Consider the following 27578-nt stretch of genomic DNA (forward strand, 5'->3'; position numbering starts at 1 on the left):
GAGAAACATTTTAATAATGTATTCTCAGCATGATGCATAATGCACTAAAGATACGCAGGAGAGTCATTACATTTTTTTTAATCATCATGAAAGGGTAGATTTTTCTTTTCAATTACCGAAATTTTTAATCATCATGAAAGCTAAGTATAGTATTTTTTTTTCAATTAAATAGTATACATATATTGTACTTTTTTCAAATATTGAACTAAAAGAAAATCAGAGCTATAAAGCGAGAATATGGCCAGGCGTGATCCGAAAGAGATTTCCATATTTTCTATTAGGGGATTAAAGGAATATAAGTTTGCATTCTTTTTATACAGTAAAAGTTCGTTATAACGACAGTTCAAAATCACGAGGAAAATTGTCTTCTCGTTATAAGCGAACATCCATTGTTTTCTCTGTCAGGTTATAAAATTATAGAAAGTTGCTGCTTTATCTGCAGTAAAATGTATTTTCGATCGTTTTGTTCTAATACTAACGAAGGAACAGAACTCAAGTCATTAGTCAAGTCTTTAGTATCACAGCAGTTAATTGTCTAACACATTTTTTCATAGAGTTTTGTATTATAAAAGCTATTTAGTCGCAACTGAACTTAACCAACTATTTACGTTAAGAGTTTATATGTTTGGCACGGTGAAAACTATGCTTGAATAGAAATATCATTAAAAATACTATTTAACAATTGATTTATTTCCCATTATTCGTACATGTTTTTAATTGCATGTACTATGTTATGCCGGTATAAATTTTACATATCTTGAATACTCGATTTTTTGTAAATTTTTAAATAAATACATTAAAAACAGCTGCACGCATGATAAAATACTATGGTATCAATCTAACTGAATAAAAATTAATTCAAAATAAAGGAAACTGCTCAGTTCATGAAATGAAGAAACGGTTGAGATTTTATTGGCTCAATCTCATTTAAAATTTTATTGAAATTTAAAATTTAAATGCCAAAATTTAATTTTAAATAAGATTGAGTAAATAAAATCTTTCAACCTTTTACTTCATTTCACGAACTGAACAGTTTCCTTTATTTTGAATCAATATTTTTATTCAATTACATTGATCTAATGGTATTTTATGATGCACGTAAGTTGTTTTAATTCATTTTTATTTTGCAAATTTACAAAGAAATTAAATATCTGAAGTATGTAATACTTTATATACCAGCATAGGATAGCACACAATCAAGAACATGTATAAAAAATTGAAATAAATCATTGGTTAAATAGTATTTTTTTTATATTTCTATTAGAGCATAGCTTTTCACCATATAAAAGGTATCAACTCCCCTTAAAATTCTCAATTATTGTATCACTGCTGACTTCCATGGCTATATGGACTCGTCAAGATTCTTTCGCTTATCTGGAAGTTCTTCTAGCTCGATTTTTTGAGTCATTCGGAAACTGCTTTAAACTGCACGTTCTGGTCCCGTTGTTTCTTAGTCACTGGAAGAGACAAAATTCGAATAAAATAATCGCATATCCCACGCGTATAGTGGGGAAGCTCAAAAATAGAAAGGAGGTGGTTAAAAAAATTTGACTTTCCTGTGTCCATTCTTTGTTAGAAGTACCTGAGAGTAATTTTGACGAGGTAAATGTGCTATGATATGAGAAATCATGTTTGAGGATGAAGAAAACCTGGCATTTTGAGAATTTTTCGACGTTATAGCACAAATGCTTCTTAATTTTCAACTCGCTATAAGTGAATATTTTTTGTATCTTCAAGTTAGCTATTTAATAATTAGTTCTGACTTTACAACTGTAAATATTGTGAAAAGGGCGGTTACGGAAATTTGCCATCCACATAACCAAGCGTTATCTAACCCTTGTTGGCGTGCAAAGTTACAAAAAGTTTCCAAGTTTGACGTATCAGACACATTACTGTCACCAGAGGGTAAAATATCACAGAAAATTAAAACTTTTTATAGATGGATTCGTGAAGATATCAGTTGAATTATTTTTCTCATATAACTGCCCCTTTTGTTCATTGTTCAACGTTAGTAATAGTAAAAAAAGCAGGGGCAGTTCCTGAAGACGGCGCGAAGGCGTACGCCTCCCTAAAAAAATTCAAGTCTTCATTTCAATTCTTCAAATTGATTTTATGACAACATAATACCATTAAATTACTTAAAATGAAATGAATTTGATGAAACCAGAAAATAATTATTTTCGGAAGCAATGACGAAAAAAAGGTGTCCCGTAAAATACGGGTCATATGGTCAACTCACGTGTTTGTAACTACCGAGGTTCTGGGGAACGATTCATCTCTCGCCGACAAGAGAGAGAGCTTTGGTACTTGGAAATATGGGAAAGGGAGAAAAGGGATGCGGTTACACAGGTTGTTATGCTTCTTCTGGCCGCACAGGAAAAAGCACCAACGGATACTGATGCTGCTATCTACCTTCTATCTTTTATAAATCTATTCTATATTTTAAATTAGAATGTAATTGAATTTAATTTATAATCTTTTGAATATGTTGAAAGAAGTGCATGCATTTTTTTTCACAATTTCCAAAAACGATAGCAAATGGCAATTTCTGAACCGAAATGAGGATTTTCAACCTTGTTAAGATATCGGTTACGCTCACTGCACGCATTTTGCCTTCCCACTTACTTCCAGACTTACTACAGACTGATGTGCACTGCTCTAATTTAATTTCTCTTCGCTTTTCCTCTTTCTCAGAGCCGTTATGAATTTCCAAATATTGGAATGATGGGCTTCAATAGTGCTACTGAACGAATTATGGTAGCCCACAATATTATTATTGGTTTTTGAAAAGCTGTCAATAGTGGCGTCGAACTGATTCCATAGTTCTATAGCAAATTTTGGATCTCTCCCACGATTTCCTCATGTTGGACTTCCAATCCAGGCGTCTTCGAAATAATTCACAATATCACGTAAATCTTCTTCATTGTCTCTGTAGTAGGCCTACTCTATAGCATCCTTCGGGAACGCTCCGATATCTTGGTACATTTTTTATGATGACGACACATTTGTGTCAGAAAATTCTACACACCTTATTTTCTAAATCATTTCAAAGCATTTTGAAAGTACGTATGCCAGTCCTTAGTTTGGGAAAAGTGGAAAGGGATTGTTATTTACAAAGCGCAACCACTGTACTGAATCGTCGGTGCTGAATTGTCTCGCGCTGAACTGTCGTAGATTCAGCAAACGTATGTTTAAACAGGACCCAAAATCGTGAGATTCAAGGCAAATGTCCTTCTCACCCACGTGGAAATTGGGTCTTGTTTGTATCATAATAAATATAAAACGATTTTGGCATCCCCAGAATTTTTTACGATAAGCCGCTACTGAAAAAAGTATATTTAAGGTATCCCCGACTATAAACGACTACGTTGAAAATGTCATTTTAGACAAAAAAGTATCGATTTTTATTTTTTATGAAAGTCCCATTTTTTTGTAATTCTGGAACAGCCTTTGTTTTGTTTATGTGACGCTTAGGCGAGTATTACACTATAAAAGTTTTCTAAAAGTTCTTTTATAAAATTTGAAAAATTGAACCAGTAAGACTATGGGTTGCATTTGCTCGAATGTAACTTATGAGCTTTTGGCTAGATTTTTCAAGTCTTATAAAAGGGATTTTATCAAAGTTTTATAGTGTAATCCCGGCCTTAGAATCGAAGTACGTTCATTTTAGTGTTTCATTTTTAAATACTAGTGATCCGTGAATAAAAATTTTAAACGCGTTTTACGAATAATGCTATTTTTGTCATTTTACTTGAGTTTGAAACATGATTTGTAAAAATCTATTCATTGTATCATTTACGAAATTTTAATATAGTATTTTTCTATATACTGTTGAGGTTTTGAACCAAAATCTAATGTCATCACATATATTTATTCAATTACGGTGTTTTATAGACAATATGCAGGAGGAAATTTGAAAAAAAAAATTCACTCGTACATTAGCAGATTTGAGTGTAACGTATGAGCATACCATACAATCCTTTAAATTTTGATTCACAACCTATACCATCGCTAGCTGAATGTTGCTAAATGTTCTGTGAAAATAACAAACATTCCATTGATAGAATTTTTTGCAATCGTGCTACGGATATTACATGAATTTTACTCATGAGTTTTGACGTGGAAATGACTTTTTCATAGAAAATGACATAGGTTGTCCAAAATTTATTATTGTTTTCATCATTTTGGGATACTTTCTATCAAAACATTATTCACTCCAGTACCATTGTATAGAAGAGTGCTCTCGAACGTAGTCGGTAACCTTAAAATATACTGATATCCAACGCATATTCATAAAACGAGCGGCACTCGTATAGATAACTGTGAAATCTGAAATGTTTTAGTGTGAGCTTATTTTCGATTCCACAGATGGCTGTTTAAAAAAAAAACGAAGTTCCTCTGTTGTGAACTTTTGATATAAGTTGGAAGTATTGAGTTGCTTTTCTGTGACGGACACGGCAAAGGATATATCTTTGAAAATGCCCGAAAGCCAAGTGTGTATGAGGTGGAAGAATAAGGAGAGAAAGAGACAATTGCTTTCTCGAAGGAAGTGAACAAGGCTCTTGAAACATTATCTACAGGCCAGCTTTATTTTCTTGCTATATATTGGGCGACCCCGTGAATGCCCCAGAGTGCACTTTCGAAGCAGTTCTCCTTGATTAGAATGGATGGCGCACCACCCATCTTCAGATAAAGCTTAACCGATTCCGGAAATTCGATAAGTCTAAAGATTGCAATCTTTGCGTCATTTATGGTTCGCGCACATCGCTCTTTTCTAAAGTAAAGATCTATGTGGTTTGCACGTGAATCTTTATTTTTTGATTGGATTTTTCCCATGTCGGACGCACCACCCACAGACCAACATACCCCTGTAACTGCTTTTACCACGCTTTTATACAGTGCGAATACTGTTTTAGATGTTTATTATACCGTGTTTGTTTCATAAAACAAGAGGCGACACGTAGTATTTTAAAAGTAATAAAATATGTTCAAACCAACTATATATATATATATACAGGGTGATTATAAAAAAACTATCCCGACATATGGGCTTCTAACTATCATACCATTCACAGAAACTGAATGAAATTTTGGCATAAGGTATTTTGAGGTATGCGCTCAAGAATGATATGGAAAACAACAGTGTCACTCTAACAGTTACGGTTACAGTGAGAAAATTTCGAAAATATCAAATGGCAACACCAAGTTTTTTGTATTGGAATGTGATCTCCATTGTGAAAAACCCTAAATAGCGTTCGAACGGCAACTGTAGCATGAAAATCACCGGCGGTAGATAGGCTAAAAGTGAGGACAACCAATAAGGACAGAGAAGCAGCATAAAATAAAGCATTTTATTGTGTTTCACACATGACCTTGTGGAGGACTAATCAGGCTGGGATCGAAGAAACGGTGTGACGAATGAAACGAACATTAATGCTCTGGTGCACGGCAAAGTCCTTTTTCCTTGCCTAGCTCCGGGGATTTTCGTGCTACAGGTGCCATTCCAACGCTATTTAGTGTTTTTCAGTATGGAGATCGCATTCCAATACAAGAAACTTGGTGTTGCCATTTGATATTTTCGAAATTTTCTCACTGTAACCGTAACTGTTAGAGTGACACTGTTGTTTTCCATATCATTCTTGAGCGCATACCTCAAAATACCTTATGCCAAAATTTCATTCAGTTTCTGTGAATGGTATGATAGTTAGGGGCCCATATGTCGGGATAGTTTTTTATAATCACCCCGTGTATATATATATATGAATTAGTTCATTTCTAATACTTTTATCCAAAATGACATTTTAGATGTCCAAATATATTTGGATTCAATTCAGAGAAAAGCTTATACATTAAAAATTTATGAAATCTCTCTGTGAATGTCTTTACAGTTTTTTGGAATGATTGGCCGAATTGAACGATGGATGTAGGTTTCTTTCGTGGTTAATCATTTTAAATGTTAAAAGTAGTATTAACATTTTAGTTACTTCTTTGCTAGATGACGTAATAGAAGTGAGTTTGAGCCATAGTTATATTTAATTTTACAAATTAATTCCGTTTTTGTCTGTCTGGATTTTTACTTTAAATGTCCATGATACAGCATAGTAATAGTAAGAAAATAAATAAAGGTAATTATTTTCGAACGATAACCAATCAGTTCGAAAGAAATTCAGCAATTAAATTCCATTTTCAAAGCGAAGTTTCAACGAATTCCATGGAGCCGAGTCTAAAGTTGTGCATCGCATTGGCCTAGAATAGGGGTTCTCGACCTGTGCTCCACGGGGAGCCCTTAGGGCTCCGCAGCCGCTTCAGGATAATAAAACAAATCAATAAATCGGATTAACAAATTTAAAAAAATTGTCTTATGGGGCTCCGCGACATAAAATATAGAATAAAGCGCTCCGCCAGTAAGAAAAGTTTGAAAGCATCTGGTCTAGAATTAGTTGTGTGTTTTTTTGCAGTTGAAATTTTGACTTGTTTCTTTGCACTATGTCCAAGAGAAATGATGGCATTCTTTTGATCAGTACTTGAAAGTACTCCGCGCTTTTCTGGCAAATCCTATAATATTAGTCGAAAGAAATTATCTATTGAAAGGGGTAGCCCCAGTTTTCACAAGATTCCTCGAATGCATGATTTCAGTTGAACATGATGATTTTAGGAAGAAGATTCATCTCTGCCTCCACGAGGACTCGAACACCGTTTGCCGGACGAGTCCCCTAAGCTATGGAAACAGATAGAATATTCCTTCCTTGGAGCGTATATACAGTATATATATATATGGAATGACTCCATGCATCGACTGGGGCAGCAATCAACTAATAGCTCACAAATGATATAGGCCACCTTAAAGCGACATATACCAATTTCACCTCAGAAAGTACGACACCTGTTACTGACCATACTTAATGAATAAAAATAGGACATTCCGCTAATTAAGATGATGACCCGTTGCCCCCCTGCAAGAGGTTAACCAGAAGTAAAGGGTATTTTCAGCAGCTCTAAGCTATATCACAACCAAAATGAAAAAATGAAAAAAGCCAAACAAAAGAACACAAAAAGTTATGTTATGCTTCGTGTAAAATAACATAATTTGAAATACGTTTGAAGTCTTTTCATATTTTAAATCGGTTGATGTATATGATATTTTAAGAGATATGGAAATTTCGATGAATAATATGGAAATATACTGTTGAGCTTTGAAAATAAAATGAAATCTGTTAACCGTAATATTGCAATTTATTCTTTGGTACTATGGTCGACTAAAAGGAAGGGCGAAAGCATATTTTATGATGTACCTTTGCTGTTATACGCTTGGAGATAGTTTCTGACAGGGATCTTCAAAGTGTAAAATTATACTTTAGGAACGGAAAATGTAAACTAAGTCTAAATAAACGTAAAAAATTGCCTCTATCAACGATAATTTGATTAAGTAATCTCACGATGAAACGGACCAGAGTTTCCTCAACTATTCTAAAAAGAGATACGAAATTCTTGTTATCTAATAATCATCATGATTAAATTATCGAAATTCAAAAACCAGCTGATTTCACTATCAACTTCAGCAGTTGAAAGATTAAAAATCAACTACAAAAAAAAGGACAATTTGAATTCGTTCTTTTTCCCGGTGAAACGAAATAAACAGGAAATCAAACAGTTTCCAAAACAAAAAATTTTCAACAACCAATTAGTGTGGTAAAGAACTCTCTCTCTTAATACATATATATATATATATATTTCAATCTTCAATAAGTGCTAGTGATTTCCTTTATTTGATCAATAGTCGCATTTTTGAAGCGGAGCATCCAATAAAGAAATACCACGAGTTTAAGTTAAATTGAACCTAAAATTACATCAGCGGGAGACTCATTTATTGCACTTTTTTACTCCATTTTAACGAGAAACAGAAGAAAACGGATTCCTTTATTGTTTTATTCAACAAAAAAAATCACATTGGCTGAGAAAAATAATTTGGCATCGAAGAGAGGAAAAAAAATTGGGAGAAAATGAAATAATTGAATTGAAAAATTTGTCTTTGTGTTTTTTCGCTGAAGAAAAGAGAGCCTCTTTTTTTTTGATAAGCTCTGCCGTCGAATAAATAAAGTTTTAATCTTGCTCATTCTTGCATATTTAATTTACGATGTTCGTAATTCGGTTGTAAAGATAAATGTATTCACAGTTAAGTTATTCAATATGCATGGTAAACTGAATAAATAACATGAACGAGAGAGTGATGATTCAGATTTGAATGTGTGTGTGTGTGCCCTACATCCATAATTTTCCTCAACCAGCATCGCACTTTGTGTTTGTTCTTCAGCATTAACTTGAGAATATTGGGTTGATGCCCCACTTCTTTATTGTTCACATTCATCAGTCATCATTCCGCTGAAGAGTCGTCGTTGAATGTTATAGATTTTTGAGCTTTTAATAAAAATAAAGATTGTTCAATTGATTAAATATAGTTTTTTGTTTCGTGATATCGGTTGCCGGTCGATTCAATATATAAGCGCATTTAAAAATTTCTTCGGATTAATCCTTCAATTGGCAAGCATCGAAATATCCAGAAGAGAACATTTTGAGGAGTTATATTAAGGGGTATTATACCTTTTAACATGATAAAAAACTTTCTTATAAATATATTGTTAAACATACCATTTTCCAATGATTTATTTCAAATGTTTACCGCATATATTTGATTGTATATATACTATCCAGTACAAAATTTTACATACCTCTAATTCTTGATTTTTTTTACAAATTTTCAAAAAAATGCATTAAAAACAGCTTGCGCGCATAAAATTGCATGAAATCATTGTAATTGAATAAAAAAATGATTCAAAATAAAGAAAACTGTTCAGCGTGGTCATGAAATGACTCAATCTTATTTAAAATTGAATTTTAAATTTAAAAAAAATTTATGACCCATGTATTGATGAATGGATCTTAAATCTTTTTCATCATTTTATGAACTGAACAGTTTCCTTTATTTTGAATCAATTTTTATTCAATTACAATTATTTCATGAAATTTTATTCGCGCAAGCTGTTTTTAATTAATTAATTATTTTGAAATTTGTAAAAAATTAAGTGTAAGAGATATGTAAAATTTTGTACTGACACAGGATAACATACACAATCAAATACATATCTGTGGTGAAAAATTGAAATAAATCAATAAATATAAGTAATATTTTAATAATATTTCTACGTAAGCTGAAAGATAGGAGACATGTTGAAAGGTAGGAGACCCCTCAAGAAAGTCTCAGAATGCTATTGCATGACAAAAAAAATATTGTCAATGTTTAATAAAATATGGGATATCGCAATTCAGGGAGCACATTGTATTTATAGGATTCATGTAGATTTGGAGAGTATAAAAAAATGTCATCTATTGTCTGCCAACTTATTGTTGAAGAATGCACAGCAATATGTATCCTCCACACATGGTAATTCTTTCCAAAATGCAAGAGTTAAAAATCTTTCTTGCTTAGCTTGTCAAGAAATAAGAGACGTGTACCTTTGTGCCATCCTGCTGGTATTTCTACACTTACCAGAAGAATGGCATGAACAGCTCAGAAGTAAAACATCAAATTTTTAGGAATTGCTTAGAAGCATCAATGCCAAAACGAGCTCAAAATATACAATGTGCCTTTACATAAAAGATGTAAGAAACTCATACTGCTTGTGAGAGCAACACTGTGCCAAATAAAGGGTTAAATACATCTGAAAATAAGTGTTTGATTTACTCTCCATGCGAAATACCTGACAGAAGTATTAAGTACTGAAATACAGTAATTAGTAAATTAGCCACAAAGTTGTGCGGCTGCTGTAATTTAATACTTTCATGTACCAGAACGGGAAGACTTAAAATATGAAATATATCGTACGAATCGGCAATTTAATTTAATGTAATGGACATAGTCTCATTTTGGCAGCGTATATTCATAAGAAAATTGATAATAATTTTTCCATAACCTAATTTGGCACTTGCAATACCATTTTGTAAATATTTTAAACGTTTGTCGTATATCCATTTAAAGCGGGATTGGTATCGCTTTAAATGGATCTTCAAATAAAGCTCTCCGGTTAAATTCAATTCGTTCCGCAGTCTTAACCTTTGAGAAAATCATCAGATGCTAAAGTATATGTATTAGTTTTAAGGATAGAAGGTAATACATGTGTGGCATATAAAAGCCCATCTACTATTGCTCGAACTCAATCAGTAATGTTATCAAATTTTCAAGATTTGTTGACGACTGAAATAAAATTTAAAGCAGGTGACTATATGAAAGGTTGGAGTTCGTACTCTGTTTGTTTTAAACGCTCAAAGGTATACATTAGCGATCAACATCTAATCCAGCATAATGTGATGTACAAATATTTCTCACCAACTCTCTGTTTGCAGTTTCTGATTTCAAGTGCTATTAAGAAGAGTATTTATGCCACCTTAACACTTATTCAGAGGCGCGTGTAGGAGAATATCGTCAACTGTTGATTATAACAACTTATTTATTGGGAGATAAATCGAAAGATTTATTTATTTTAATGCAAATACGTTTTTATTATTTTGGAAAATATTTACTAGTGGTAAAGATCTTCAGAAAAGTAATTTGCAATAATTATAGAATTTTTATAAGTTTGGTTAAATTTTCTTTAAAAAAACATCTTCTCTGCAAGCAACCTGTTTGCTCCCTAAATGAAATATACAGAGAGTGTCCGATAAATTTGTAAATATTTTAAAAATTCATAAAAATTGTAGAAATTGATATATTTGAATGCCTTTTTTGTGAAAAGTTATTCCCATGAAGAGCAATTTTTTTTGGTACGAATAAAAATTAGTTCAGATTTTTTGTTGATAGGGGGTGCTAAATTGAAGCAAATCACAGAATTCTATGGAAAAATACATTTATTCTCATGAAGGCTAATATTTAAAAGCATATTATGGAACTAGAGAGCACTTATTCTATGTGTCCGCCATCACCACAAATGACAGTTTGCAAGCGAGTAACATTGTGAATACACCGTTAACGGCAGCATGTAGCATATCCGGATGGATTCCGGAGATTTCATGGCAAATGACGCTCTTTAACTGCCCTAAAGATAGGCTATTGCGGTACACTCGGAAGTCGAGACATAACGTAACCTCAGAGACAAAAATCAAGGGGTGTCAAGTTCAACAGCGGAAAGGATGGAAGGTCATTCATTTTTACAGTGAGGGCTGATTAATCGTTCTTCAGTGAAGGTTCTTCTCCGGAACTTCCTCACTTCGGTTGCGATATGAGGAGATGAGCTGTCTTACACGAATGGCACTGTGTCAATATTATATATATATATATGCTCCAATATGCATGGTATCACTTTCTCCCGTAGCATTTGCACATAAAAATAGCATATTCCACTAACTGAGCACGGCTGCCAGTTTGCTTTTGCACAGGGCTCTTATACAGCCATCAAAAAATATTTTGATGGCTGTATCGTAGACACGGCCGCAAGTTTTGACATTAATACGTTTTTTATGCCCCAATACTCTATGGTAGATACTGTTATAATGAAATTATGTCCTTATCATCGGCTTTGTCTTTGGAATAGCTAATAAACGATATCAATGTCGTCCATTTTCGTTGTGAACCGCTCGAGATACAACGGAAAACAATTTGTTACGAATCAGGGCAGCGGGCTTGGTGCCCAGACGAAGAAATATTAATCACGCGTGATATTTTTTAATGCACCTTTGCAATGTGTATCTGACGATACCATTGCTTTTGGCTTGCATTGCGCTCTTCCTGAGATATGAGCGTTTGAAGAATTTCGTCACGCAACTTTTTGTGAATGCTTCCAGTATTACAAAGTACGAAAGCCTGGATAACCAGTATTGTCTGATGATTTAAAAGACGCATTCACGTCGAAAGAGCTCACAATAATGGAAGTAGTGAAACCACACCAAACAGTAACACGTGGTGAATGTAGGGTTCCTCAGTGAAGGCATGTAAGTTCTTTTTCTTCCAGATTCTACAGTTATGGATATTGACAGTTTCACGCAATAAAAATTATCCTCATCTATATACAACATATTGAGCAGCTATTGTGGATCTTCGAGGATTCTCGACAAAGCCCAATTTGCGAATTCCTCTCGCTTAGCTGTGCCATTTGGTAAAAGCTTAATTTGGTAAAAGCTTTTGGGCATTTGGTAAAAGCTTAAAATTATATCCCTGCAACTTGCAGGGATATAATTTTAACACACCATGAAGAATGTGGAATACCGATGTTTCATTATACCAGAGTTTCGTACCAGTTCTCATGATCTACTTACTGCACTCGTTGGCTGTTCCCATAGATTGTCCACTTGTGAAGCCACAGCGTTACCAACTTTGAGGCGCGAATGCGAGTCGATCTCTCCTGTAAACAGTCTCGCCACAGCGCCACAGAGAGCAACAAATCTACAAACGGTACTAATGATATTTAATCATTATACTCCTCTCACTTCACTTCTGAAATATAGATGGCAGAACTGAAACATTAGACAACACTAGATACGCACTCAGACTGTTAGGTATACAGACTTACACTTCCGGCACAACTCACTAGGTGACTAGGTAGTAAATTGCCCGTAGATAGCGATAGACCTGAGTTGTGCTCGGGCTGAAATAAAGTTTATTTATACATCAGCAATTTTTTTTCTCTCATCGCTCCCTACTCAAGCCAACCCATAGAATCTTATGTTATACTATCTTCTATCGCCCGCCCCGCCCCACGGACCATTCCATCGCCCTCTCCCAACAGAGGGTGATATTGTCCACTTTGGGAAACACTACTGCATGCCACACACACACACACACACACACACACATCTCTATCATCCTTTTTCACAATATTCAACCAACTTGGTCAATTCAACTGGAGCTCATAAAAGCTTATTACATGTAAACTGAGGTACAATTTTACAAAAAAATTTACATCTTCCAGAAAAATTCCCATATATGAAAGAAATGTGTTACATATTCGTAACAGATTATCCTCTTCAACCTATAATTCTATGATTTCAGAATCTATATCTTTTTTCAATAAGTTTATCGAATATATATTATTCAGTTTTTTATGATAAAAAACTGAAACACCAAATATAAACTTTTTGTTGAAATTAATATTCATATTTTCTATCAACAGAAACATTTGAAACAAGCACTTGAATCGAATTGTGCCGTGAATCATTAAAATCAAGAGTGTATATTAATTTTTTATTAATTTTTCTTTACAATAGGTGGATGCATCCATATCTGTGGATGATAATTTTGAATTTATTCATCAACTCATGAAGAAAAAGATGTATATAATATCAAAAGTTTTTATATTTTCAGACCATTTAGGTTGATCTTATATTTAAGACTGAGAGAATTCTAGAAACTTTATGTGACCCATTTCGTGCACGTGAAGTTATTTCTGGAGGATATAACCGAGGAGCTATGCTATGGCTAACCACCACCAAGTAACGCTGTTATAACAATGTTGGGAATAACTAGGCGTGCCACTGTGTGTGTGTGGATGGGAACACGCTTCCATTCTGAAAAATTCAAGACTTTAATGTTCAAAACAACGGAAGTGCGAAGGTAGATGGAAAACTGGTGTCACGCAACCAGTTGAGTGGCACGCTATTGGATACAACAAACAAATAATACGACCAAAAGTAATGGAAATATAAATATTTTTATGTGTATACGCTGTGCTCGCATTTTTTATAACAAAAAAAAACATTGTTTCTTTTAATATCTTATTTTATATATGAGTGACTTTTACACGTTTTTTTTTATCACAAGAAAGATTTTTTTATTATCGCAATTACAAAAAAGTTCCATTGAAGTCTTATATAAACTAGAGGAAATCTTAATGCCTGTTATACCTGATTTTGTTACATTCCGATAACGCTCGAAGGCAAGACAGAAAAAACCTTTTAGAAACAGTTGCAAAAGACATATTGATTCTTTTTTTTTTGTAAGAAAAAATTGTCAAAATAATATAAAAATAATTTTTAAATCAATCCAGATAGATTTTTGGATTGTGGGACAAATTCGACGAACTGATATATATATATTTTGAGAGAAAATTTTATTTTAAAAACTGTGAAATGAACAATAACAGAATAAAGGCGTCAAGATAAGAAGATTCCGGGATAAACAGTCCTGGTATAAAGTAATTTTGTTTTCCAAACGATTCGTCAACATCTGCCGTGGCCATCTTCAGTATAAACGCGAGGAGATTCAATTTTATTTCCTCGTTTCTGTGCTATCATATCCATGAACAGTAGAAAAGATCTGATCGGTTTTACTCCCTTCTGTACAAAAGATGATTACCACAGATGTTGGCGAAACGTTCCGAAATTGAAATCGCTCCCGCCCTAGATTTTGGAGTCTTCTTAATCTTGGAGTCTTCTTAATCCTGGAGTCTTCTTGCCAGTTGATATTTCCTTCAGGTTCACCATATCTCGTGTGCGTACAGCGAAATTCATCATGGTTTCTCTAAATTCCAGAGATGTTCATCAGTCAACGGCAAGATGCTTGCTTACGAACAACAATTTGAGTAATTTCAATTAATTCCTTTCTATTTAGCTATCGATGCGATTAATGGAATTAATGCGGATGTGTCTGGTCTTGGGAAGTCTGTATTTTAGGAGAGTAGTAATTAAATACACCAAATGTGTTCTTTTCAATATCCCACCCTACGCACAAACCAGTTGCGGACACAGCTTTCCATCATACAAGAAAACTGTTTTCACGAGTGGTAGTTTCTTTGCTTGTTCCGTAAATCATCGCAGCTTGTCTTCTCGTCCACATCATACAAAAGCATACGGTTGAGGGGGTGCGGTGATCTGCAATTCACACGAAAAATAATTTATCATCAGCATAGGCACCACAGTGTGAAAGTAGACAATTCTTTCTGATCACCTCCACGCTGATCCACATCACCCCCGATCGATGAGCATGTATCCGCTTATGTACGAGATTCCAGCAAATCGCTCAAGGACAATGCATATGATGCACTGAATGGACACAAAAACATTTTTCTCACCTCCCCCCCCCCCCGATACGTGAGATAGGATACGGGGGGTCGGTCTGAGAGGTCTACTAGAGAAGGAGGCCTACGGAGGACTTGAATCAATAGGAAGAATGTTAGTTCAGGTGCCCACAAAATAGGGAAAGGTTTTTCTCGTTTTGGGCATTTCCAGTGAAGATGCCATTAAGAATATTTCATATTTTCATAAAGGGTGGTTGATGACGTAAGCATCATTCTTTTTTTTCTCTAATAGGGTTGTTAATAAATGGAACAGCTTACCCCCGGAGGTAGTAAATTGTAACACAATTGAAACGTTTAAAAAGAAATACGATAAACATGTTGGGGTAAATCGAGAAGCTATCCATTCTTAGTATAAGACAACCATAAGTATTCTTTATGAGCATTGTATAGTATTTTATCATGTGTATATATTGATTATAATTTTTGTTAATTGCAATTTTAATTGGGTTGCTATATTTTTTTTGAAATATATGACATCCATATTTTTATGAGCATCTTTTTCTCAGCCACCTCGTTGGGCATTTTGCCTGTTGTGGTGTTGTATTTGTATTTGTATATTGAACCCCCCTTGTCATCAGAAGTCAGCAAATCCGAACTCCCCCTTCCCGATGTTGACGTAATACTTGAATGACCCCTATAGCACGGGATATACAGGGTGATTATAAAAAAACTATCCCGACATATGGGCCCCTAACTATCATACCATTCACAGAAACTGAATGAAATTGTGGCATAAGCTATTTTGAGGTATGCGCTCAAGAATGATATGGAAAACAACAGTGTCACTCTAACAGTTACGGTTACAGTGAGAAAATTTCGAAAATATCAAATGGCAACACCAAGTTTTTTGTATTGGAATGTGATCTCCATTGTGAAAAACCCTAAATAGCGTTCGAACGGCAACTGTAGCATGAAAATCACCGGCGGTAGATAGGCTAAAAGTGAGGACAACCAATAAGGACAGAGAAGCAGCATAAAATAAAGCATTTTATTGTGTTTCACAAATTTTCCACATGACCTTGTGGAGGACTAATCAGGCTGGGATCGAAGAAACGGTGTGACGAATGAAACGAACATTAATGCTCTGGTGCACGGCAAAGTCCTTTTTCCTTGCCTAGCTCCGGGGATTTTCGTGCTACAGGTGCCATTCCAACGCTATTTAGTGTTTTTCAGTATGGAGATCGCATTCCAATACAAGAAACTTGGTGTTGCCATTTGATATTTTCGAAATTTTCTCACTGTAACCGTAACTGTTAGAGTGACACTGTTGTTTTCCATATCATTCTTGAGCGCATACCTCAAAATACCTTATGCCAAAATTTCATTCAGTTTCTGTGAATGGTATGATAGTTAGGGGCCCATATGTCGGAATAGTTTTTTTATAATCACCCCGTATATAAATAATAAATTGCGTAAAATTCTTCAATTCAGCATGAATGAATTTAACCTCTTGATATTTAACCATTATTATTTCTGAGTAATTGAAATTCATATCCAACCATGTGATCTGACTTTATAATTCATATATTTTAAAGTAAAGAAGAAAATATCCAAAAACTGTGTGCGCTTAAGATCTAATGCGCAAGAATTTTACCTATGTAGGTTGAAATACACATTAGGGGTCATTCAAGTATTACAGTATTACGTCAGCATCGATGGGGGAAGGGGGTTTCGGGTGCTGACTTCTGATGACAAGGGGGGGGGTTGAATGGCGTTTACGTCATCAACCACCCATTATGAAAATATGAAATATTCTTACTGACATCTTTACTGAGTGTGTCAAAAACGAGAAAAACCTTTCCCTAGTTTGTGGGCACCTCAACTAGCATTCCCCCTATTGATAAGTCCTCTATAGATAAAATTTACTGATCTCTAAATGTTCCGTGGATCCTTCAAGTAATCTGGAAATGTGCAACGGCCGCCTAACTGTCTTAGAAATGTGCCGTGGGACGCTAAGTGCTCTGGAACAGTGTCGTGCTTAACTCAAGTGATCCATAATTATGCCGCGGATCACTTAACTAATCTGAGAACGTGCTACGGATCACTTAAGTAACCTGGGAATGTTCCGGTAGCTTGAGTGATGTAGATCTGCACTGCGGGCTGCTTTTAAGTGCTCTAAAACTGTTCCACATGCCACTTAAGGTATCTCTGAATGTGCCAGACCACTTAAGTGTTTCTGGAACTGTGCCTCGGGTCACTCAAGTGATCTGTAAATGTGCACGAGCCGCTTAAATGCTGTGGAGTTGTGCCACGGGTCATCTATAAATGACGATCGTAAGCGATCTGTAAATGTGTCGCTTAGTTAATTTTTACAAAATTAGGTTTGAAGTGGCGGGCCACATCAGAGAGACCCGAGGGCCACATTTCAATTGACACTCGGGCCATGGGTTTAGCATATATGGCTTAGAGCAGGAGTCTTCATCCTTTTTCGAGTCGCTAGCGCTGCATATGATATCATGAAATAAAGAGCATCCCTGACGGCAACATTGACATAGTTATGCCTGAAATCTGCAAAATTGTAATTTTTGAATGAAATTTTTGCAGAGCGTTTAATCGAATTGTTTAATCAAGTGTTCGCGAACACGAAAACAGATATGAACACTGAACACTCTTGGTGCTTCAAGGAGCACCATGGTTCTCGTGAGCAACAGGTTAAAGATGGCTGGCTTAGAAAGTGGGTCGCAATGAATTTCTTAAAGAGAAATTTTGAGTTCTTAGCCTTCAAACAGCATTCAAATTAACAGAAATTAATTATAATAACATATTTAGACATTTTATTCCGAAATTTTAATTAAAAAAATATTTTTTGCACCAAAAAACCAAAAACAATTTTGTTGATCATCTGGGGGAATGGGGGACCCCCCCGTATTCCCCCCTCGCGTACATGTCGTATCCTCAGGGCAGAGTTGACGAAATTTTACTGACAGGGGAGGGGTCAGAGTTTTGCTAACTTTTACTCACGTGGTGGGGGGGGGGGGTTCAAAAATGACTAAAAATCTGCTGACGTAATGCTTGAATATCTCCTTATTGTGAAATAATCGAACATCTGGTGAACTTTTTATAAGAAAATATGGTTTGATAGTGAAAAACATAAAGACGGTATTAGTAAATATCGAGGCGATATGAATTTCAGAAAAATATTAGAGCAAGACGGTATTCGTGAGCTAAACGAAGAAAACCCTTTAATGTACCGCTTCGTTAACACCCAAAAGGTTAAAACACGTTCTTTACACTGCAAATACGTGCCAATATCTCATATATAATGAATATTGAATAATTTAATCCCTTTGACACTCACTTAACTTAAAAAAATGTATATATTCGTGTTTAAACCATAGATAACATGTATAGGTGCCTCCAATGTATGAATAATAAATGATATTTCTCTCTCCACATAAAAAGCTTTTCTAATATTTTCAAAACTTGGCTCAATCTTTTGCATAAATACAAGTTACGTCACTGTTGAAACTTGGTACGTGGTTCGAAGTATGTGTTAAGAAAGTGAATACTGTATTTACATTTTATATTGAAATGGATACGTTTGTTCGTATCGATTGATTCAAGTCATTAACATTGAAAAGTTCACCTCGTTGGAAGGTAATGAGCTCAGTCGTTGGTCTTTCGGATTCACGGACAACCTAACGATAAATCTTAACGAAGCACCACGATTGCTAGACCAAGTTTCACCATTAGTGGAGAGAGAGCGACATTATAATGTCATCTTTCTCAGATAAGACGTTGATGTAAATCGCGTAGTTCTTTTAACGCATCTTTGAAGTAGATGGAGCTATCAATTTTCATGTTATAGTCGTATACTAGTTCATGTATTCAGAGAAGTTATAAACTAACCCTTTAGTACACCAAGAATAAAATACGAGTCACTGACTACTTGGGCAGGTTTACACTGTAAAAGTTTGATGAAAGTTCTCGTTAAAACTGGGAAAATTCAACCAATAAGCTTATTGGTTCTCTCGAATGTACGGTTACTTTCCCTCGAATGTAACCGTACGCTTATTGGTTGCATTTTTCCTGTTTTATAAAAAAACGTTCATAAAACTTTTATAGTGTAATCCTGTCGTTTAACGAATGGAAAAACGAATCGTGCGTTTGAAATTCCAAGCTTAATTCGAACGTTTTTTGTCCCACTTGTTCTCGTCAAATTACGTCATTTTTAGAATTTTGAAGTTATTTTACTCATCTGTTGTTACAAGAACGCCGAGTTAACAGCCTATTAACTCAATTATTAAATGGTACACACTAAAAAAGTTTGATAAAAGATATTTTACAGAACTTGAAAAAAAACAACCAATAAGCCTATTGGTTCTATTCGCTCAAATGTAACCGATGCGCTTATTGGTTACGTTTTTTAAGTTTTATAAATTAACTTTTGTAAAAATTTTATAGTGTAATCTCGGTCTAAGGCCGGATTACACTATAAAAGTTTTGTTAAAGTTTTTTGGAAAACTTGAAAAATGCAACCAATATGAGCGCATCTGTTATATTCGAGCGAATGTAACCAATAAGCTTATTGGATGTCTTTTTCAAGTTTTATTAAAGAGTGTTTACAAAACTTTTATAATGTAATCTCGGCCTAAGATTGAGAACGCATGAAGGCCTTCAAAGTATAGCTATTTTCCAAATAGACAATTTCAATTTAACAATAAGTCACGATTATTCCGATGTAATTAGGATTTTTTCAAGTTTATTCTACGATGAATCATTGTGTGTAAATGTAAAGAGTTTTGTTAAGTATACATCTAGATGTAAAATTTTAAAAACTAACGAGATACTGACTCTTCGTTTTTAAACATTAAATCATAGAGCTCATTAGAAATACTTTAAATTACATCTAATGAATAAAAAAAATGTCTTTCTGATTTTTTTTTCTATTTTCATAGAGAAAATGAAAGTCTGCACTTTGAAAAAATGTTTTGACCCACCAGGAAGTTTTGCGAATAGCCTTGGAAATATGCAAATTTCGATCGAATGAGATCACGGAGCCTCTCTCTGAAGGAAGCAATCAAGCCAACAGCATAAAAATTTATGCATTAAGTTTAAATAATCGATCACTTCTGCCGATTTGTCACTCTCAAATTAAAAAATAGACGGCACACTACATGTGTAACATCCGACATGCACATCATTTTTAGTCTCTGAATAATGAATGAGCGTGGTAGGGCAGGCCCTCGTGGTGCACTTTTTCTAAATTCTACTGTGGTTTGTTTTCCCGTACGGCTAATCATTTATGAGTGTGCTAACAGTCAGGCATAGAAAATAAAAACCTTTCATTATTCAAATTCGTAACCCAACAGCATAAGTTAGTTGAGATATCACGAGTTCACGATATTGGGGTTGATTGTATCCACCCTGCGTATCTGTGGCACCTACAAAATGAAACATTGATTTGAGAAGCATCACCAGAAAATATTAAAATACAGTTCAAATATGACGACTGCACCTACACAAATTAAGCCCCCACGTCAATTGACAAATTTGACAATTGTCAAATGTCAAAATTTTAACCAAAATTAATGTGATATTCCAAACACGATTACAAAAATTCCATGAATGGAATGTTTTGGTATTTTACAGTAGGTACATTTAACCAGTTGTCATGCAGGTTACGAACAAAAATTTAAGGGATTGTATGATATGCGCACAAGTTACACCCAAATCTGTTAATGTACGGGTGAATTTTATGAAATTTCATTCTACATATGTATAAAAACTGTAATTAGACAAATCATGTGATAGACTTTAGATTTTTGTTTGTAACCTTAAATGTTCGTAAATAAAGCCAAATGTTATTCCAAAATTTCGTAATCATATAATGAAATCATGTTTCAAACTCAAGTAAAATGTCAAAAATAGCATTATACGCTAAATGCGTTCAAAGTTTTTATTCACGATTTACTTGTATGTAAAAACGCAACACTAAAGTGGACGTAACTTTGGTTCTGAGAGTGTCATATAAACAAAATAATACCTATTTTAGAATCACAAAAAAATAGGGCTTGTAAAAAAAATCGATATTTTCTTCTAAAATGACGTTTTCAACGTAGTCGGATGCCTTAAGGAAGGTAACATCTTTTCTTTTAATATAATAATACTCAATTAACAACTGAATTTTATTTTCAGTAATCTCAAGGATGAAGAAAAGAGAACGTTCATCTAAATATTGACGCATAAATACGTTCAACTGAAAGAGAGGCATCCTTTTCAGACCGCGATTCGTTTTTAAATGATAAAAGTAAAGCTAATATCCTAAAACAAATAAATTCAATTGACCTGGTGGTACAAATTAGATTTTTTTTACTGCGAAGTGAGTTCACAGCATTGATAGACATCGAATGCCCTCGTAAACTTTCAAAAGGAAAACCGAAAAGTATTTGCTTTGTCTGGAACAATAAATGATGAAAATCTCTCTCTTTCTTCGTGGGAAACAGAACACAGATACTAGATATTTCAAACGGTATAAACAAAAGTTCTTTAGGAAATGAGGAATACATTATCCATACTAACAAATGTACGATTTTTAGCCGCATTAGAAGATGGAAACTAGCTAGGGGTGTCAAATTGTTTTGATTTCAGTGACTGAAGAAAAGAGGTTTCCCAAGAAATGTATATGATAAAAATGTGACACAATGTATCGACATAAAATATGATTGACCAAAAAAGAGTACGCATCATATTATCCGATTGAAATTTGAATTTTTTGTGTGTGTGATGAAGGTAACAGCAAATCAAAATCATCAGTGGAAATTATATAGAGTAGTTATGATCATTCATAGTAAAAATTCTATACAGTAGTTATGATCATTCATAGTAGAAATTATATAGAGTAGTTATGATCATTCATAGTAGAAATTATAAGGTCCGGATGTTGTTGCCCTAAAAAATCTTAGAAAATGACTAAAAAAATGCCCTAAAAATTTGAAAAAGAAATGCCATCAAAATAATAAAACAAGGTTTTCTCTTGAAAAACCGGTTATATTCGAATGTCGAAAGAAAAAGTTTTGACAACATCAAAATCATATGTGTACATTTTTTTTCTCTCTAATTTTTAGATTTCATCGAAAATAATATTTTTTCTTATAAAGCGAGTTATAATTTATGAATTTATTAGGAACACTGGCTTTATGGCTTCCACAAGGGTGGGGCTGACACGGCTGCTGCTTGGGGGGGGGGTGAGATGATTATAATATTTTTTTGTTTTGTTTTTTTACAAGAAATTCACTATTGAGAGGCCCGTGAAGTATCTGATCGGAGGACCCTGTTGCTAGATGCAGGTTCCATGACTGGCGTACTGGGGAAGGGGGGGGGATAGGGGTTTTTACAGTAAAAAACGAAAAATTAACCCTGTCTTTCCCCCATTCCCGAAAAAATTCTGTGTATGCCTATGGTTCGCAAACGAAAGAAAAAACATGTTTTATATTTTATTTTTTAAGAAATTCAAACAAATTTTTTCGTGAGTGCTCAATGTGATCAGCATTCATATATTTTTTTCAATTTTTTCCATCGTCAAAAAATTTAAAAAGTGACAAAATATCGTGAAAATGCCATAACAGCGAAAAAAAAACAAGAAAAATGCAAATGTCATCAACATCCGAGAGCTAGTTATCATTATTTTACTATCGAACTCGCAACCAAAATTATATGGATACTTTCTCAAAACCACTGCATTTTTTAAAATTCTGAAGAATCTAGAGTTAGGCTCATTGACATTAACAGCTTGGCATTACTGATTAAAACCCATCAAATTACGACTATCTCAATTCTTTAGGTCTGTACAATAACATTAAAATTCCTAGAACTGATGATTAATAAAATTCAACCAATAACTGATAATATAGAAAAAGATTTAAGATATGAATACCGCAGTCGATTCTTATACAAAATACGCTTAAGATGCATTTTTATTCTCAACCCGTAATCATATGAGAACAATATAATTTTTTATTATAGTTTTTTTTAACCACTTTTTTATGGTTTAGCCATCTACTTTTTTGTTATATACATTACACGTGCCTGCGTTCTATTACGGTACTTGTTCTCTAGTGACATCTTCATCATCAAGAGTCTCGTTACTGGATTTTGACTTTTTATAGCTCTTTATATCGAAAAGTTATGAAAACATTTATTGCTGGTTACACATTAGATGGCGCTACGTGTAACTAATCTATGTTTTTCTGTCCGCTGAGAGATATGAAATCGAAACAAAAGAGAAAGTACAGAGATACGTTTTGTTTTTTTACAAAGTTTAATCCCTCGGAATACTTCAAATTAAGTTACTTAAGGGGTCTCCTACATTTTAACATTGTTAAAAGCTTTCTTATGTAGAAATATTCTAAAAATTATTATTTTTATCCTTTGATTTATTTCGAATTTTCACCACATATCTTTAATTGTCTATGCTATACTGTGTGCCAAAAAAAAAAAAAAAAAAAAAATTTACATATCTCTAATTTTTACATTTTCTAATTTTTTACAAATTTTCAAAAATAATGCATTAAAAACAGCTTGTGTGCATGATAAAATAAATTAATGAAATTGACTAAAAACTGATTCAAAATAAAAGAAATTGTTCAGTTAATAAAATAACGAAAAAGATTTGAGATCCATTCTCATAAATATTTGGGTTATGTGATATTTTTTTTTTAATTTTTAGAATTTTGAAAATTTAAAATTCAATTTTAAATAATATTGAATCGATAAAAATCTGTCTTTTTCATCATTTTATGAACACACACACACACACACACACACACTGAAAAGTTTTCTTTATTTTAAATCATTAATTATTCATTTACAATAATGCCAGTTTACCATTCGCGCAAGCAGTTTCAAATAATTTTTTTTAATTTGTAAAAAATTAATTATTGGAGACGCAGAATTTTGTACCTGCATATGATAGCATACACAATCGAATAAAAGTGGTAAAAATTTGAAATAAATCAAATGATATACATAAATAATATTTTTAATGATATTTCTGCATAAGAAATTTTTAACTATGTTTTTTGTTTTTAGCAAAGGTAGAAGACCCCTTAAAAAATTGAGTTCATTTTATTCCAGTTTAATGCATTTTTAATTATCAGTAATTTTTCATTTTTTTTTCTGAGAAAATTTTGTGTATTTTCATGTATAGAAGTTGTAGAGACATGTATTATAGAAGATATTTTAAGTTAGAAGTTAGTCACGTGCATGCACGAGTATTATACACATCACGTTCAAACTTTGTTAATTAAATGGCGGAATTGAAATGAAGTGATGCCAAGAAGTTTTCAAGACATCTGTAGAGTAGAGTGCTTTCAAATCCACTGTTATTGATTACCTTCTGGCAACAATTCAAAAAATAAAACTAAAAACAATGGTTATGTCCGTTAACGCTACCGTGAAATGGGCCTACATCTCGCAAGGATTTTCTGCTAGAAAATCCAAGATAAAGTAGCTGTAGGTCGGAAGGCGATATTAAACATCATGCACTTTACACAAAGTTTATGAAATAAGTTTAGCGTATTATAAACTCCCGAAGAAATTTCATGGTGAAGATTCTATGAACCCCACACGAGTAAACAAACTCTTCAGTCCGCACGCAAAAGCCACTTAATCTCCAGTTCAACTAATCACAAAGGCTGTATCGCAAAGAGATTTTGTTGGAAAAAAACATGGCTAAATTATATGGTTATTTTATAAAAATAAATTTTTGGCGTATTTTAAAGATATTTTTTTGTATTAGTTCTAGTATATTTACGTGATGTTACACACTTTCATTGAAAGTGTTATCCTACATCAAATTAATAAAATTAAAAAAAAAATATGAAAATTCACGTTATTGTAAAAAATTATATGATTTATTTATTTATTTTTTGTCATGAATCGAGGCAATCCTGTAAAGCAGTTATACCACATAACACTTGTGTGTGCTACACAGAAAATAGCTTCGCAGCACTTTCATCAACACTTTCGGAGGGTAGATAGCCCAAAATGCTGATTCTATCAAACACTCTGGAAAAAACAAGAACTTTTGAGAAATTTAAAAATATATTGATGTGCGATTTTTAGCGAAATATAAAATATATCATTTCAGCGGTTTCGAAATATCCTCAAAAATAGCGGAGATATTTTTTGAGTACAGAGAGGTTTACCGTTAGTGAAATGAAGTGATCGAAGTGAACACAAGGATATCGTTGTGTCGAGAAGAGTTTAGCATTAGACTAAAAGCAATTCCAAACAATATTTGAAAAAATATTGTTGTGGAGGAGGGGGGGGGGGTTATATCTAATAAACGCACAGGCTATCTAATAATCTCCAGCTAAACTCATCAACGGCTGTAACGCAAAGAGTTTTGTCGAAAAAAATCTGGCTAGATGCATAAGTTATTTGATAAAAATAAACTTTTGGTGGTATTCTTTCTAAAGGTATTCAGTTATTCTTTATATTAGTTCCAACATATATTTACATGATGTTACACATTTTCATTGAGAGTCTATTCGAACATCATATATCAAATTAAAAAAAAGTTTTTTGTGATATATTAAAAAATTATTGTAAAAGATTATAAGATATTTTTATCTTGCCATGAATCAAGGACAAGTTTCATACCCTATACGTAATTGTTTGAACATTATCATTGATCTCAATTAATCAAATTTTCGGGTTGAAATCACATGAATTTTCGCATTTTTCAAAATATTTGTTCTACTTACAGCGCCGATGACCACAGCTGGACAAACTACTTTTTTTATTGGTACCCAAAACAACGCAAAACACACCTGTTAGCAATCCAATGTCTTCTTTTGAATCGAAGAATCAAAAACATACATTAGAATTGTACGTATCGGTCGTATTACGAACATTCTTACGCGGATAGAACTTCTTCGAGTCGAAATAAGCGACTACAGTTATATATTTGTTGTAAACTCTTAGAAGAAGAACAGTCTCACAATGAAAAGTTTTCACGTGGCATATTACAAATGATCATCACTTCTCAAAGAACACTTTTTCTATGTTGTTATTGAAGTTGTGCGACGCTGTTGACGGACACTTTTCACAACAACAACAACAAAAAAGTGATGAAACTTTATTTTATTCTCATTCGAGAAACAATTTTCTCCACGACGGAATTTTTTTTCTCCTGTAAATTTCATATAAACATGGAATTTTCTTAATAAAAAAAATTATAATAATGGTAATGAAATGAAATCACACCAGAGCACAGCTGCCACCGTCCATTCGGTAGCTAACATCAGGTGTGACAGGCTTTCTCGTTGCTGCTACACCGGAGCGTGGACTCAGGAGCATGCGCATATCTCCGCCTCCACCTGATCTCCGGTTTATCCCGCGGAATATTCCGATTCCTCGGCCTTATATAAAGAACTGTAACTTTCCAGTGAGGCAAAAAAAAATCGGGTTTAGAATTACAAAAGAGTCACGGAGCTTCAAATTCAGTCCCAAAAAAACCCCGAAAAAAGAACCTCCCTACATACAAATATATATTTTTTCTATATCAAATATAATAGTTTGGATTTTCTTTGCTTACTTTAAAGGACCTAAAAAAATTTAAAATATTATTTTTCCTCCTTTGAAAATAAGTTATTTGGGTTCGGAGTATCGAAATATAGATAGAATCTATCTTCTCTCTCGAGAACCCCGTAACAGGTTGCAAAACCTTTATCCATTCGAGGACTCTATTGTGTTCGGTATTTTTCGGGAAAGTATTTACGGATTGGAGTTTATGTGGAATATACTCTCAAGTTCTCAATTTCGGATTTGAATTCGTTCTTGACCAAATTCTCTCTCGACAACTGTCTGATGTTATCTGTTGCGGTGTATATCTTATTTTGAATATATATTGTAATTTGTGTTTTGTGTTGCATAAAATAGTTGAATAAAATTGTTGGAACTCAAAAATTCCAGCGCCATAGGCAGCTGAAATATGTAGTGTAATGCATATATGCATCGTAATTTGTGTTTTGTGTTGAAATCTGATGTAAATTTAATGAAGTTGGAAGCAAAATTGATAAAGATATAGACAAGACAAGATACAAAATGACAAGATATAGAATTTGAATACAAAATAGTGAAGTAATTAATTTTTACAGAACAAGAAAATTTGAAAAATTGAACATCATCAAATCCAGCGTCTAGGTTTGCCATCGGCAGGGCCGTCTGAAGTGCATCATGGGTCCCGGGCCAAGTGGTTTTTCTGAGGCCCTATCTGGCAAATTCTCGAAAAATTCAACTAATTTTCATTTTTCTGGGGACCCTCTTCTTTTTCGGCACCGGGCCGTGCCCGGGTGGACCCATGCGTTAAGACGGCACTGGCCAATAAATAATAAAATAGATACAGAAGGTGATAATACGTACCATGCGAGTAGGCTTGGTGATATGGTCATGAGAAATGTTGTCATTTGGCGGTAATTCTGAAGTTATTAGTAATTGGTGTGAGGAGGAAGTAAGTGTGAGGTGTATGGAGGAAAACTGTTGCCAATGAAGTTTTTTTAAGATTAATTAATG

General features: G+C 33.7%; 1 protein-coding gene across 3 annotated transcripts in view; it reads right to left on the reverse strand.

Annotated features, from left to right (window-relative positions):
- LOC149084836 (dorsal-ventral patterning tolloid-like protein 1) overlaps nt 1-26290 on the reverse strand; it is a 148835-nt gene extending 122545 nt beyond the window's left edge. For 2 of the 3 annotated variants that reach the window (XM_089233859.1, XM_089233857.1), the window contains exon 1: nt 25769-26290. The gene's annotated coding sequence lies outside the window, so the exon portion shown is untranslated. The remainder of the gene's footprint in view (nt 1-25768) is intronic. The other variant, XM_089233858.1, reaches the window with a different exon arrangement.
- Between the last annotated feature and the right edge of the window lie 1288 nt (nt 26291-27578).

The sequence above is a fragment of the Pholcus phalangioides genome, unplaced genomic scaffold (assembly GCF_987345545.1).
Source record: "Pholcus phalangioides strain wild (caught in Gottingen) unplaced genomic scaffold, Ppha-v1.0 ptg000007l_1, whole genome shotgun sequence".
In the NCBI taxonomy this organism is placed as follows: domain Eukaryota; kingdom Metazoa; phylum Arthropoda; class Arachnida; order Araneae; family Pholcidae; genus Pholcus; species Pholcus phalangioides.